General features: G+C 37.8%; 1 protein-coding gene across 1 annotated transcript in view; it reads right to left on the reverse strand.

Annotated features, from left to right (window-relative positions):
- XIRP2 (xin actin binding repeat containing 2) overlaps window positions 1–15,913 on the reverse strand; it is a 74,383-nt gene extending 58,470 nt beyond the window's left edge. Inside the window, exon 1 of the mRNA XM_060621452.3 lies at window positions 15,725–15,913. The gene's annotated coding sequence lies outside the window, so the exon portion shown is untranslated. The remainder of the gene's footprint in view (window positions 1–15,724) is intronic.
- Window positions 15,914–16,937: the final 1,024 nt, after the last annotated feature.

Genomic DNA, 16,937 nt, shown 5'->3' on the forward strand with positions numbered 1-16,937 from the left:
TTCTAGAGGCTGGAAAAGGCAAGAAAACAGATCCCCCCCAACCCCCTGGACCTTTTGGGAGGAGCTTGCCCCAGCCAACACCTTCACTTTGGCCCAGTGAAACCCATTTTGGATTTTGGAGCTCCAGAACAATAATATAACAAATTTGTGCCATTGTAAATTACTACTTTTGTGGTAATTTGTTACAGCAGCAATAGGAAGCTAATGCAAGCATCCACTCTACACGTACATACACCTGTCCATGTCAGAATTTACTACATGGTAGAGTCTTTCTAAACATCTTTATTTATTTATTTATTTATTTTTTTATTTTGAGAGAGAGAGAGAGAGCAAGCGCACATGAATGGGGGAGAGTGCAGAAGGAGAGAGAGAATCCCAAGCAGGCTCCACGCTCAGTGTGGAGCCCAACGCAGGGCTCAATCCCATACCCCTGGAATCATGACCTGAGCTAAATCAAGAGTCAGATGCTCAACCAACTGAGCCAGCCAGGCACCCCAGTAGATCCTTTTTAAGTCATATTTTAGTTCCAGGTCCCCCAAATCACACAGATTTATATACACAAACCACCTTGTGATAGAAACATCTTTGAAGTTATTCTTCATGCCCCAAAGAAGAAATGCCCATCTACTTATAGATAAGACTAAGTTTAAATGTCCATTTAGATTTTAATCTCTCTGAGTAAAAGAACTGCCCTTTCTAATTGTAGTAATGTATTATCATATAGACTTGTCCTGTTTTGTGCAGCTCCTAGCGTCTCACACGAAGTACTTCTGGTACTAAAGCAGTTAAGAACAAATAGAATTTAGTCAGAAATTAGATAATTATTAGTACAGTAATATTGCCAGTTTTGGGTATATTTGGACATTTAATCATATTGCTATTAAATATTTCAAATTAATTGCTTAGTGTAGTTAAAGAATTGCCCAGTTAAAAAATCAATAATTGAATAAAATGACTTAAATTTCTTTGAAATGGTCAAATAAATTAGAACCATTAAATGCCTATCAATGGTGCATAGTTTTACAACTTATGTCTCATGTTAGACATTTCCCTAGCATAATCAAACATATATTGCATTATAACAATGATAACTGCCTGTTAATGAGTATTGATTATGTGTTAAGCATTTTGCACGTATTCTTATACACCTACATTTTACATCTAATTCTTACAGCGACCATATCTAATCGGTGGTATTATTTCCATTCAATTGATGAAGAAAGTAACATTTAAAAGATAAAATCATCTAGTAAGTGGCTGAGCCTGGAATTGAGTTCAAGTATTCCTGAACTACCTGTTCAATTCTACACAGTCTCTCATGTAAATATTTTTAATTAAAATATAACATTTTATTATAAAATACATTTTAATTAAGGCTATGAATCCTTTCTGCTTCCTAAACATCTATACACAAACCCTTTCTAAACATTTATTTTAGTGCATGTAGGGATAAGTCAAGGGGAAACCAATAAAGTTGAATTTCTATGACTCTAATTGGTTCTTTTTTCATCCTTATAAGCTTGAGTTTAGAATTAGAAATCGAAGTAAATTCCTCAATTATATTTCTTTGGTCACTACAGAGATCAAACTTGAGATGGGGTTAGGTATCGATCCACACAAGCAGGGAAATGACAGACTTGACTACAAGGGAAGAGAAATGCAAAGCAAGGGCCACTGATCTAATTTTCTCTTGATCAATTCTGCTCCAGGGCATGGCAGGTGGTGTCCTGCTTCCACCAGTGTCCTCTTGTTTGAATCTGCATCCCAAGTATACAATAAAAGTATCTGATAAACTCTCTTCCTAAGGCTTTAGTCATGCATTTAGTAAACATCTACCACCCATCTACCATGAGCCAAGCACAGCGCTCAAGGCTGGGCATGACCTAATCACCATTATATTCAGTCCTGTGCTACTTGAAGAGAGAAGAAAAGAAAAAAACCAGAGAGCTTCTCAGGAAATACAGTATTCTAAGAAGTGTTGATTTGGCCTTATCTCTAAAAACAGCAATACAACAGGTTGCATCATTTCAACATGCTGACTTCTGAATAAAACCAGCTCCCAGATGGCTCAGCCTGCTAAGGAAGCTGGCTTGACTGAAGACACACCAAATGTAGTTCTCTTTAGGTGGGGAATCTTGAGGAACTTGGTGGCACACACTCCACATCCCCACCCCCAAAACCATATTTGTTTATATGGAGATGACATAAGATGGATCAAGCTCAATCCTATTTGATGGGGTTAAAGAGCCACTTATAGCCCACCACAGGCTCAATTTCCCTTTAGATTTCCCCCACTTAACCTGGGCAGTGAGTAGCTCCCTCCACTGTGCTCTCCCACCACTTAAAAATTACACTTCGATTTGCATGACATTACATTTTAGTGTATCTTTCAAGTTCCTCTGCCTGCCATATCCCCGCCCACCCTCCCACCTCCCACTGGGCTTCTGTCACCTTCCACCAACATGCAAGTTCCCCCAGCACAGGACAGAGCTAAGTTAATTTTGTAAACCTGTTTTACTCCAGGTTCTGTCTTGGGCTCTTATCCATCAGGAGGCAGACCCACACGCAGATCAACCATCCACTCTGGACCCAGGAGGCCCAATATTATTCTATCTCTGACATTCACTTTTGACTTTAAGCAAATTGCTTAACTTTTCTAAGCCTCTTTCTTCTTCCCTCTATCATGGGAATGATAACAGAACCTAGTGATTCCCTGTGAGGACTGAAGGAGATCTTATAAAGTAGTTTACATAGTATCTTGCACACAGTAAATAATAAATGGTCACTAGCTGCCAGTCACCCTAGGTGTTATTATATCTCCTGCATGCAATTATGCAGGTAATCTGAGCTGATACAAGTCTAAGAATAATAAAAGTTATGAAATCTCCCAAAGATCAAAGCTATAAGGAGAAAGGATAGGACTTGACTCTGATCCACCTAAATCTAAAGCCTTCTGTAAGGATATTCATTCCTCTTTATAAACCTGGTATCTACCATGTTTCCTGAAACAAAGAGAGCACAGTAAATCATGAAGGAATGGAACTACACGATGAGATTCAAGCAAAGAAGATGGCATAGCCCTACTCATATGGCCACAGGCATAGAGAAAACATGTAAAGGAGAAGAAATTACTAACTCAATGAATGTGATATTCAAACTGTATCTTGACACTAGCTCATGAACTGGTTCACCAGCAAGCAACAAGGCAGTCCTCTGAAAACGTAAAGCTCATGAAAACCACCCTTGTATACAGATCAACTGTTTCCTCCCAAAAAAACATCCCCCACATTTTCCCCTCTTCTACGTAATTTAGATAAAGTCATGAAACCATCAGTCAGTTATTTAACATTTTTCATTTCTCTATGCAACTTCTGAGCTGTTTGCATGGTGCAGTGAGCCATGGTCTGGACCAGCCAGGTGGTGAGGATGCAGCCACTCCCTGAGTCTCTGCTGCCCTGTGGCTGCCTGCTACAGGCAAGAAGGGTCTTGGATTTTTCTCACCTGTGACCCATTACACTGTTGCTCTGCTAGGTAACTTTGCCTTGCTATGTACCTCTACTAAATACCTCTACTAAGTACCTTTATTTAGGTGTTAAGTAATCCCTAAATAGAGGTGTTGCTATATTCATTTAATCTGAATGTAGGTATTCTTCCTACTTGAGTATTCCTTTTATTTAAATTGAATTCCATCCTTTTCTTCCGAAAGTCTCTATTGCAGAAAATCCCCAAATTTCATGTCATTCTACATTATTCCATGTCTGCTTGAGTTGCTACCTTTTTGATACAACTTTTCCTCACTATTTTCTAAAGTACTCCTTTTTTATTCCCACTGCTTCATTACTGCTTTTCCTTTTCACAAACTCCCTGTGATTACCCATCTCCAAATCTCCTTTACGTGTGGCACGTTTACTAGTGGGCAGTACCTTTGTGAAGAGAATATCTTCCATCTTCTTTCTGGTTGTTTTGTTTGTTTGTTTGTTTGTTTGTTTTAGTTAGGCTAGAACTTGAAAAATGGCAAGCAAATGTAATCGCTTCTTAACCACAGAGAGATAGTCATCAAAGTCAGTCTGTGATTAGCAGCAAATGTGTGTGCCTCTGAAAGGCAGTGCAGGAACAGACTAGTTAACATGTCCATCAGCACCTCTAAAACTGTCAGGACCTCCAGATTACACAAAGTGACTTCATTCTGAGGTCAGAGCAATTTGTTGGTAGATGGAGATGAGTCATGCATACTAGCTTAGAATCTGTCTTCCCTAAAATGGTCCACTTTTTTCTCTCATTGGTTTTGTAAAAATCCATATGAAGCTAGTTCATGTATACTGAACTGTTTTGTTGAGTTCCAAGTATGTTGAGGGCACTCAACAGGTCAAAAAACGAGCCACAGTAATATAATGGAGATGCTGAAACTTTACTAATTTGCAGCTTTGAGAAACATCCCGTGGTGTGCCCATCTTTAAGTGGTTTGTTTGTAGGAGGCAGAGGTAGGGAAGTTAATTATCTCCCGACTATGACTTTAAATCATTTCTGTGCTAGTTGCATTCTGGAACAGCCAGAGGTTTCTGGATCTGTTTTTAGGAATTCCCCGATACTTCGCCCTCTTTCTAACTCTCACCTCTCTTCTAAGGTTAGCATGTGACAAAGGATATTAAAAGAAAGCCCAAATCATCAAATTCTGACTCTCACCAATTTAGACAACTGATGCTGTGGCAGCTTTTCTCCTACTAATCACCCTTTTCCTTTGAGTAATAAAATATATTTAAGCCTTTGTCTTAAGAAATTTAGTCTCCAAATTTACACCAACTCTTTTCAATGACCTTAAGGAAGTCTTTGTTTAAAAGTGCTTTCTCTGCCTAAGTCTACAAACTACAGTATCCTTTGAAATGTTATTTTTTCTTTTAAAACTAATGGCCGATAGGCTTGATCAAAAAAGGGAAACCACACTAATTCTACGTACTTTCTTTACTGAACATTATTTGGAAAAGCTAAGCAGTCGAGGGAAAAGAGAAAATGCTTCAATAATGTAACATACTGCTTGGTGAATAACTGACTCCTCTGGAAATAAATTCTGTCTTTCAGAGCAGTGATGTTCTTAGAAAAATTCCACTTTCTAAGAAAATGAATACTTTCAAAACGATGTGGGCTTTAATCATTTAACCTTGGGTAAGATGACAAAAATGCTAATGTTCAGCAGAAATGTTATGAATCTGGGGCACCTGGGTGGCTCAGTAGGTTAAGTGTGCAACTTCGGCTCAGGTCATCATCTCAAAACTTGAGTTTGAGACTCACATCAGGCTCTGTGCTGACAGCTCAGAGCCTGGAGCCTGTTTTGGATTCTGTGTCTCTGTCTCTCTCTGCCCATCCCCCACTTGTGCTCTGTCTCTCTCTCTCAAAAATAAACATTAAAAAAAAAGAAATGTTATGAATCCATGTTTTTCTTACAAAAGCTATAGGTTCTACTAATGTGCTCTAAATTGAAAGGTAATTTGCCTCTTGTTCAAATGTTTGTATCGTAACAACTACTTTCTCATTACTGTCCCTATAATTGTAGGGGGCGCTAAAAATGCTCTATATATTTTGAACAGTCTTTTAAATATAGAACAGGGATGTTCATAAAGAGTAATAATTTTAATGTATCAAAACTTTGAATCAGTCGGGTCCTGGGTTATTCTGTCACCAACAATTAACGTGCCCTACATGCCCTTTGCATATAAATGTGGACAGTAACTTCAAAAGAAAAAGATGATGTCAGTTTCCTAATGATATGCAGGTACTAGGGACAGTCCAAAGAGGGGAAGTAATTTAATAGTCTGCCCTGCTTAAGATACACATGAAGTACATAGTTAGTCAGTCTCATCATCCCTTAATTTATTTATACTTATTTATCTTTAAAAATTTGGCATTGGCATTTGTTTCTTTTCCCTTAGAGTCAAAACCTAATCCTCTAAGTGCACCATAAGTGGAGGAACTCAATTTATGCTGCTTATTTCACTCTTGTTTTTAAAGGGTGAAGTGTAAAAATCACTCTTTAAATGTTATCCAGATTAAAACTTGCTCTTTTCTATGCACATTAAAACAGTAACAAAAAAAAAAAAAAAAGACAGTAACATCTGTGAACAACAAAGAATTTAATTAAAACTTGCAAACAAAAGATTTCCTAGGCCAATGGTATTTTAGATCAAGTGTAAGAGAAGGTGAGAGGTGGGAAGTTGGGGGGAGTGAATTGTAAGAAGCAATTTTAAAATTATATATTGGGCCTCATTGTAAAATTCCATATGAAGCTTTAAATTGGATTAAGTTCCCCAGACTATTTCTTTTAGACACCAAAAGTCTTGGGCAGATGGACATGTGATTTCAGCTTAGTGTGACCTGCCACTGTATTAGGACACCTCACCTGATAGGGAAGAACTCAGACTGTAAACTTAAGCAACTCCTTGCTTGTCAGCAATTGCTATTTTAAAAATTTTAGACATGTAACCACAACTGCAGGCCATCAACCACTGGCCAGGAGCTCAGCACCGGTTTCCATCTCTTAAGTCTTTTGTTTGCCTGCATAACCGTATCTACCATGATTTCAGTCAAAGTCTCTCTTAGCTTCATCAGTTTACAAAATGGCCATCACAAAGTGGCCAGAAATGCTCTTTATGTGCCCTTATTTGGGAGTAGGAGGAGTCTAAAGCATTTCTAAGAATGATCTGCTCGTGCTTTCCGTAATGATGAGTGGCAGAGCCTTTCCTAACATTCTTGCAGAAGTGGTTATTGCATTTTTATTATTATTTGGAACTAAAATTCCTAGATTCCCAAGACATAAATGGACAGTCGAGATGAAAACAGCTAACTGTTTGTTTTAACGTTTGACATCACAACGTATACACAGTGGATGACCATTAAGCATTTATCAAATGAATTTGTCTTGAAATAATAGTGCAAGATCCAGTGTCCATCTTTCGATAGTTCCTGTTGACAGATTTTGTTACTTTCTCTCTTTTACTTCTTTTTAAAGAGTAGAAAACAAGTTCCCAATTCTGCAACAGAAGATATTTAAGCAGCCTGGAGATGTGAAAGTTGGGATTACAGCTTCCAGGAGGGAACAAAAATAAACTTCTTGCCTGTGAACCCGTGAGTCTCCCACAATGAAATCCAGCTCATCACCAAAACTGCTCCTCAGGACACCGCATGAACAAGTGAAAATTAGAACTGCACAAGAATGTTTGCTTGGAAAGTAAAACCAGTCAACTTTGGGCTTTCTGCCAAATTCAATTTCTGCCAGGTATTCTTCTGTTATTACATATCTGCAGAAAGCAATTAGAAAAATATTATAGCTAAAAAATTCCAGATATATTTATGTCTCCATCGCAGTTCAGTCCGGAAGAAAAGAACTAGCCTTCTCAGGCCAGAGGGCTAAGAGCAGGATTACAGACAGAACACGCAGACACTGATGCACACTCACATTTTTCCTTGGAGGAACATCTAATCACAAGTGGTATCCTATTTGCTTTCTGAGATCTAGGAGAAGGACCTCAGTAGGTATTCAGGGTGTCCCAGTGCACTTCTGAGATGGAAGGTTGCCAAGAAAAGCAGATGTGACAGAAAGCCCTACGTCTCATTCACCAGCAGTGCAGGGCCTGAGGAAAACGTCATAAACCTCACCAAGCCTGACACTTGCCATTACAGAAAGTATCTCAGAAGGAGGAATTAAAAATGTTGATGCTTTGCAGCACACTCTGCCTTATTCTTTATAAACTGAGCATGGAGTGGTGAGTAGCTTAGACCAGACGCATCTGCTCTATCATTTTCAGTCTCCTGAAAAATTCCTGACACCCAACCATATCTAGTTTCCTGGGCTCCATCCCCAGTCTTCTGTTTTTGTCTCACCACACACACTCCATCAGCTCTCAGCTTCATCTCTGTTACACCCAGGGCATATCTCTGGTGACTATCTAAGCCCTAATTTTATGTTGTTAAGCATTTTAAAATTCAACATAGCCCTTTTCTAAAAAGCATTACTCACAAACCTGTTTCTATTCTCAAATTTTCCAGATGTATATTAGAATAGAGAACATCTGGGGTTCTCGGGAATAATGGTAAATGTGATAAGGAGTCAATATTTATATATTATATATTATGTATTATATATTATATAATGAGAGAGGCATCCTGGGAATGGGAGTACAAATAATACATCAGGGGAAAATGTTGAATTGGCTTCTGGTGAGATAAATTTAGCTCAAGAATGTGGGGACAAATGAAACAGAGAGGGGTCAATGAAAACTCTACTGTTGCAGCTGACAATGGGGCCCCAGTTGAGTGGGCATCAGGTCTAAAGCATGTTTCTTTAAGCTCTTAGACCTATCCCTGAAGCCTGGATTCAGGAGCCCTTAACTCCAGGTATCCAACACTCCTGAGTTGTTCCTGGCCTTAGTTTGAAATGCAGGCATGATGTCTATCACAGGCTCCAATCCCACCTTGTTTCTAGTCCTCCTTACTTCTGACCTTGCCATTTCTTTTCCTATTTATAGCTTAGCTACATCCCTCAAATCTGATGCATTGCACCTTTCATTGGCTCGTGATCTTTTGCTTTCTTTTCAGCTATTGGATTCTTGTTGGCCTTTGCTGCTTCAGATTCCCTTTGTAAACAGTCTGGTCCCTACAGCCCCATCTTTCAGTGCCTTCCCCCTCAGTGAGTGTTCTCCTTCCATCTTTACTCAGACACTGCAAGTGGATCCAAGTTATAGAGAGATGAGGCAAAGAAAAGTAGAAAAGCTGAGGGGCAGGATGTGTTGAAGATAGGAAGATTATGCTGAGGGCCAAGATCAGTTTTAGTTGAAAACAGAGAAAACTGTGGTCTAAGAGAATACTTTGAGAGTCCAAGAACTAAGTCAAAGTAATGAAAAGGTCCAGTAAGTGGCTGTGAGCAGCTCTATCAGAAAGGAGACAGAGTCATTAGGGTTGAGGTAGTTGAAGAGTTCGATTTCTTGAAGTAATGTGATGTTGACATCAAGAACAATAGGAAGGTTATTAGTTTCAAGTGTTGGAATTATTATAATAGAAAGAGGGCACTTAATAGCTTTCTACAACTCCAGAGAAGACAGAAATTTAATTTGAGCTGAAAAGTGCATCTCTGAAAGGTAAGGATGACTTTAACAACAGAACAACCTATTAAATCAGGTAGATGATTTTCTCTCTGAAACAGTTTTTAGTGTGGTGTTTTTCTGAATGTTCAGCATCTAGGAAAACTTGGTACCGTATTTTCTTATCTTGCTCTCTGGGAAAGAGATAATGGTTATGTTATACTAGCCTCATATATTAAATAATAATAACAAAAACAACAGTAACAGCAAAGGCTTATACAACACTTACCATGTACCAGGCACTATTGTAGTCATTTTACAAATATTAATTTATTTAATCCTTAAAACAACCCTATGAAATAGATATTAATAGTGTCTCTATTTTCAGATGAGGAAATAAGCACAAAGCTATTAAATAATTTGCCCAAAGCCACCCAGATGGTAAGTATAAGAGCCAGAATTCAAACCCAGGCAGTCTGGTTCCAAGGTCTGTGTTCAACTAATTAGGGCTCACCTGACAGCATTTTCTGATTTCCCAATAAAGTGTTATCTGGGGTTCATTTGGAACCTCTTTTGGCCCTCAGAGATGGTGTTTTTGTGATTCTGGTAAACTGAGGGCACTGCATACATCTTAAGGATAATATACTAAGGAATATATTCCAGAGGTCTTTAATGGAAATGAGATTAAAAGAGAAGGAAGAGGAAAGGCAAAGAGAGAGAAGATATTGCATCACTTGAGAAATCTTTCTGATTTCAAGAACTATTCAGATTGATTAAAATGTAAAGATGATATCAAAAATGAAGTTTTACATATCAGCTCCTGGAACTTTTAACATAAATCTATCCAGGGGAGAAGAATCCTGTAGAAAATGTTTATGTTTATTATTATTATTGTTGTTGTTGTTGTCGTCGTAAGGATGTTTGACACTTTCTTGATACAAATGTTTACAAAATTTTGTGTCAGGTTCAATGTTATGCAAAGAGTAAAAAGAAATGTCATTTTGGATGATATTGTGGTTATTGGTTCTTGTCTGAAGACTACTCTTTATTTGAACATCCAAATGCACTTCAAGAATATGAAAGAAATGGAAGACAATATGGAGACACCAGTAACACCACACTTTATAAAAAATAATATATAGAGATAAATATGAGCATAATAGAACATAATGGAAAGAAATGGTAATAACGTACTATAATGACACAGTCAAGAAACTGGGGCCAGTTGGGTTGAAATGGTGAGGTAAATGAAAAGAGGTGAACACTGAAGCCTGAGGTAATTTATTGCTTCTATTTAAAGGGTGGACTATTAGAAAGTATAAATAGTAGTTTGGGGTTGATAACTGCAATAGCCAGGCTAGATCTTTTCAGGAAAAAAAATGTAACAAATACAAATACATGCCTTCCTTTCATATTTCATTTCTCTGATATTTTACAGAGGCAAAGTTGGGGCTGTTGTCCAGTTCTGGATGACAGATGGATGATGATGCATCCTGAAATTATTCCCACTCCAGAATGAGTCAGTGACTGAAGCAGGAATGTACTAATACAGTTACATTCCTAAAAATATATGATTTTGAGTGCTCTGGGACTCAGAGGGCTAGCATAGTTTCTCCTGAAGAAGGTGGGGCTGTAATGAGGTTCTGTTCCCACTCTGAGCATCTGGAAGGGTTCATAGGACAGAACTAAGAACTAAGCTGGCTGCTGATGGCCGTCACTTGCTCCTTTAGCATCCCTACCTCTAGCCCCTGTATTCTACCTGAAAACTGCTGCTGGGCTTTACCCTCAATAGCAAACCAGCAGACTTCCTCCCTGTAGCAGGGAAATATCTTGGGATCCAACAGAAGCAGAGGCAGTGAATTTTATAAAGAGCTTGTAGCTGTAATTGACAACCTTTAATCACGTGAAAAAACTCACTTTATTCTTGTCCCTTCCCAGAAATATTCCAACTTAGCAGTACAACCCTTGTGTGGAGAGTCAAAAATTCTAACTTCAAAAACAGATACATTAAAAGGTGACCCTTAGCTTTACAAAAAGTTTTTTCATTGTCTCCTTCAAGCTCTTATTTACCATTCCCTATGAACCTCGAATTATTTGACAAAAAGGCTTCCGGGCTAGATAAGGTAAAGCTGAGTTCTTATTATGACAGTACTGACTAAAAACAAACAAACAAAATTACCGGAAACAACATAGACAGTGATAAAGCACCTAGAAGGTTATAATGTAATTCATCGGGAAATGGGACTCTACTTATCAAAATGTAACATACATAGCTAAAAAAAACCCAGCCACTTTATAATGTGAATTCTACCTACGTTTTATTTCAATGCAATTAACTTCCTATGAATTAAAAATTACATTAAATGATAATCAAACATTAGTTTACGTTAAGTCACATTCATTGAACTTTAAATGAAGAACACTGAGAACATGTTTGGAAATCATTTATAATGCTGGATTTTGCTTGTAAAATTAATGGTGATATGAATTTTTTTTTTAGCTCTTCAATGTTGGTAACTACCACGTTAACACATTTAGAAATACACATGCTGATCTACTCAGATTCTTTAGGAAGATGCTATTGGATCTTGTACAAACAGAGATATTTCCCAAAATAGATTCTTTTAATATTATATTTATCTTAAATCATGTGTATGTCTAGAGCAATTTGGCAATTACTTACTTTTGAACCACCAGATATATCTAAAGTGTTCAATTCACCAGGCAGCAGGATATATCCTGCATACAATTATAAGAATGTAGAAGACAGATCTACTTGAAGGTCTGCCAAAAAGAGCAGTGAAAAATCATGTGCCAATGACAAGACAGTGGGGGTGGGGGAAGAGTTCTTCTAACACAGAGGATGAGCAAACTTAAATGCTTAGTAAAATTAAAAAATAAAGCCATCATCATATTTTGAATTTTAACTAAATATGTGGACTAGGTCTCCTTTTACACAATTTTGCATAATTTTCTGAGAACAGGAAATGCAAAATAAAAAGCAACAAAAACCTACTGTTGGAAAAAAAGGACTTTATCAAGGTATACCTGGAAAGATACCCCACGTCATGGGGGTGGAGTGGGATTGGGTTGATGTTAATGGCATAAAGCTTTGTGGAATGACATACAGCATGAAATAAAAGTCAAAAGAGTTGGTTTCTAGTTCTCTGTGCTTAAGAAGAGTTTACTAATTAATGTTCCTTTGCCTCAGTTTTCTTATCTAGAACTTAAAAGTGTTAAACCAAATAGTCACTGAAGTTCTTTGTGTCCTCTGTGTAATAAATTCATTTTATTCTTGACAATATTTTAAGAAGTACAGCTACTCTACCAGGAATTTGGATTATCTACTGTACTGCTCACTGGCAGATTATTTTTATGCCATCATTTAGGCTCATAAAGAGTCATTAAATATAGCTACACCATCATCTGTTGTATCTAAAGAGATACAAGTAATCATTGCATTTGCTGACTTTCAATGTTTTCAAGAAAATAAAATCTTTGCTTTTTTCCTTGTCTAATTGTTGTCCTTTGTGCTTTTACTGATTATACTGTACAAATAAAAAATACTCAGGTTAGTTAAATTTACAAGTGATGGATTCCAATGATTAGGAAAGTATATAGGATAAAAGTTTTACTCTGGAGTTCATAGGTAGCATTTCAAAGGAGAAGAGATTTTGTAGACATATGTGACATAATAAAAAATAAATGTTTAGTCTTTGTCCCTGGCTTCTAGCACACAGATCCTACAACTCTTGGAATCTCTTGGTTGGCAGTGTCTTTGGTATGCTAATGAGATGATTCTGGGTCTTCTGTGGGGGTTGGGGGAAAGTAGAAATGAGTTCTGGATAGGAGCTGATTGCCAGAAAAACAACCTAGTGATTAGAGAGTTGGAACATTCAACCCCACTTCCCACCTTTGAGAAGGGGAGAAGGGCTAGAAATCGAATTTAATAACCAATAGCCAATTATTTAATCATCCTACACAATGACATCTTAATAAAATCCCTAAACAACAGGGTTTGGTGAGCTTCCAAGTGTGTGAATGTGCTGATAGGTATGGAGCCCAGAGAGAGTGTGGTGTTCTATGCCACTATCTGCTGCCCCACTTTGCCCTACGCATCGCTTCTGTTTGGCTGTTCCTGGGTTAGTGGAGAAAGTGGGGGGCAATCTGGAGTCTGCTCTAACTCTGCAAGTTAGTATGAAAACTGATTTAAATTGTATACTGAGTTGGTTTTAGAGAATTGGAGAATTGGTTGGTGTCAGAAAACACCACATATTTGTTGTCAGGAAAAAAACCAATACAATATCTACACAGTCCTATAAAGACCATGCATCTATATGGAATAAATCAGTGTTCTGCAAAAGTCGTTTCTGAATCAGAACAAGCTGAAGTTACCCACCACTCTGCAAGGGATGAGCCTGTAATTTGAATGAGGAAGTGTCTGTTTCAGAAGCAAAACAAACAATAAACAAATTACAACTTAATTAAGTTTCAAAGTGTAACTTTTGAATGCTTTCAGATAGGAGGTGGGAAGCAAATAAAAAGGACCACGTCATGTTAATTAAGTTCTGTCCCCCACAGATTGTTCAATCAAAGTTTTGGCATTACAATGCCAGGAACTTATTAAGTGTCTGCCCTGCTCTATAAATTACTGAATCTAGGCATGACTCCCAGCTAGGAAACAGGTCTTACAAAATGGTCTTAGTGTCCAGAGTTGTGTATCTGTATGAGGGAAAGACAGAAACAGAGAGAGATAGAGGAGAGGAAATCGTTCCCAGTACCAAGCTTACTAGGAGAGTCTAACCCCAAATCATCTCATCATAAGTTATATTTTACCAAACAAGTAAAAAGAATACTGATGTGCATAAGTTGTTCGATTGTGGTAAATATGAGAGACAGAGCAGGGGAGCTGACTGAATAGTGACAGCTATCAGTGGTAGACAACTGTAAATGATCTATGAAATTTGTGGGCTTTTTACCAAAAATAAACCAGAGGAAAGGCAACCAACACTTTCTTCCTCTGTAATTATAGAAGACTTGAGGCCTGGGATGACATTTTTGCATGAACATCTTTTGAAGCAAAGCTCTCTCTGTTCATTGGAGAATGAATGCCTACTTTTAATTTTCAGGTTGGTGAAGGAGGCTATATCTTAAAGATGCCCAACATCAGATGAAAGCAGAAACATTTAGTCCAAACTCCGGACTACAGTTTTCCCAAATGGCTGGCACTCTGCCAAATTTGCAGACATCCAAAATGCTGACTCTCAAAAATGGGACTTGTTGTTCATTTACATGTTAATACTAAGAAGGCCAAATACTCAAAGATGAGGCAGAGAAGTAGAGAAATATTTAAGCATAGAACTCAAGACTTCCTCATTTCTGATCCAATATTTTTGCCACTCAATGGTGATATCTTTAAAACTCCAGGGAGTTCCTGGGTGGCTCAGGTGGCAAGTGTCCGATTCGGCTCAGGTCATGATCTCACAGTTTGTGAGTTCGAGTCCCACATTGGGCTCTTTGCTGTTAGCACAGAACCTGCTTCAGAGCCTCTGTTCCCCTCTCTCTGCCCCTCTCCCGCCTGCAACCTCTCTCTCTCAAAAATAAACATTAAAAAAACCCCACTCAAAACAGGTGCTCTTTCATATTAAAAATCATGGCTTTGAATGTAGCTGAGGTAAATATTTTACTCCTTTGGCATTCTGCACATGAAATTTTCAAATAATTTAAACAACCTACAGCTCGTCAGTGACCAAATGGAGCTCTGGTAAAAATAAATATCTTTCAGTTCAGCACCAGCTGGCTATATTTAAACCCTGTATTATGTAATCTTAAAGTGTCCTTGCTTGTAGTTGGTGTCTTAAGATATTCTGTTATAATGCCTGTCCCAAATCACTTCAGTCTCTAACATCTAAACACTTAAGGCGCAACAGGACCAAATTAAAGTGTTCACAGGCAATCGAAGACAGAAAAAATCCATCTGAAACAGTATATAGGCCATGATGCCTTTAAAGTAAAATCTCAGTCTTCTCTCTTTAAGTTTGTAGTTACTATAATTAGGGCTGGCAGATCCAACTGGCAGTGCTTTCCCTAATTCTGCAAAACATCGAAGAACCTGATTCTTTAATCCTTACTCCTAGTAATACTCCCAAAGGAGATGAGACTAGCTGGGGCATGAAGTACAAAATCAAACTAACGCTGGAGAAAGAATAATTTTCAACCCATTCCTCTGAGCAAGCTGCAACAGTCGAAGATATTTTAAATTCTCCCTTCCCCTCACCAAATTCCAAGAAATACAGTTTATATTTTTTGGTATATTCATTGTGTATTTTACTAATTTATAGTCATAGAAGATACACTAATTTTTTCAGTTTTCTTTTTTAGCTATAAATTATAGTTTTCACTCATGACTTTTTAGTTTCAAGTTTGGCTCATTATTCCTCAACACTACATATGAAACATGCTAACTCTCTGGCAGAGAGTAATATATGAAGCCTTAAATTTAGCATTATAAAGTAATGTTAAATATTGTCATAAAAACAAAATACAACTGAATATTTTCTTTTATAACAAGTTCAATTTGACCTGTGGTCTTCACTGATCTGTAACATATTCCAACCCAGGAAGTGGGTATGTATCAACGACTATATTGCACATACCTTTGGTAATAGACTTAACCCCGAGTTCGTGAAAATGTCATATATCTTCACAGACGAGTTTCCTCCGTTGTTTCACATACAGCAAATTTCCCAGTCCCCTGAAAGCGGTCGGTGGAGTGGAGGCCGGCTCCACTGAAGGGTCTATCAAGCAAGTAGATGGGACGGCTGAATTTATTTTAGCCCCGTGTCTAAAGGATGCAACTTGGCACCTATTTTTAGGAACTGAGCTCTGTCTAGGTGGGGCCTGAGTCAACTACTCTTTTTCAGAAGTGTGTCTCTGAGGGCACTCTGGCTCGCAGTGTCCTCGGTAATGTATGCATGGTTTTAACACATGTGCAGTCAATCAAACCCCCTTCCGCAGCCAAGGCCATCAAGCCAATTCTCAACTTTGAAACAAAGCCTAAACAATAATCAGCACCAATGAGGAAAAGGAGGGACTAAAGGCCTTGAATTACTCCCATTGGTTTAAATAATTTTAATCTTTCAAGAGGCAAGAATATGAAAATAAACCATGTAGAAAAAGTTCCAGTGTATTCTGGTGGAATTAGTGTCCTCGGGAAGAGGAAGCATTACTTTTATTTAGAAAAATGTTCTTCGATATGGAAAGTGTTTGCCTTTTGAGGTCTCATATGCAAGGCAAAACACTATTGTAGTGTTTGTATAAATAAAGAAAGTGCTCTTTTGGTTAAAAAAGTGAGAAAAGAAGGGGTAAGAAGACATTCTAGCTTAAAATCACTTGGCATGAGGAAGAACAGTCAGGGGAAGGAGTCACCTCACATGCTCCTGAGATAATAATATTGAATGTCCTTTGCTGCCGCCTTACTTACTCAGCATGACCTGACCTGGAAGAAAGTAGAAGTCACCAAGCATTGCTATTTGGCTCCATAATGCCAATACCTAATACTTCCTAAGTAAATATAAAATAACCAGCTTCCCCTATCTCTCTTCTATTATTTTCCTAGTGCAGTGTTAAGTGGGATATTAATGGCATCACAGCAAACCCAAAAGAGAGGACGTTTCCCTTTGACTTAAGGAAAACACTTATATACTGTTTATTTTGTACAAAATGTTTGCAAGTGAGCTATTTCTCATATTATTTACTAAGAAAAACCAGTATATACATTTTTCCATGTGCAATATTGATTTCTATTAAAAGTCAAGGAGTGATATCCCAGCTAATTAACTCTAAGAAAAGCCTTCTAAAATGGTATCC

Source organism: Panthera onca, chromosome C1 (assembly GCF_046562875.1).
Source record: "Panthera onca isolate mPanOnc1 chromosome C1, mPanOnc1 haplotype 2, whole genome shotgun sequence".
Classification (NCBI taxonomy): Eukaryota; Metazoa; Chordata; class Mammalia; order Carnivora; family Felidae; genus Panthera; species Panthera onca.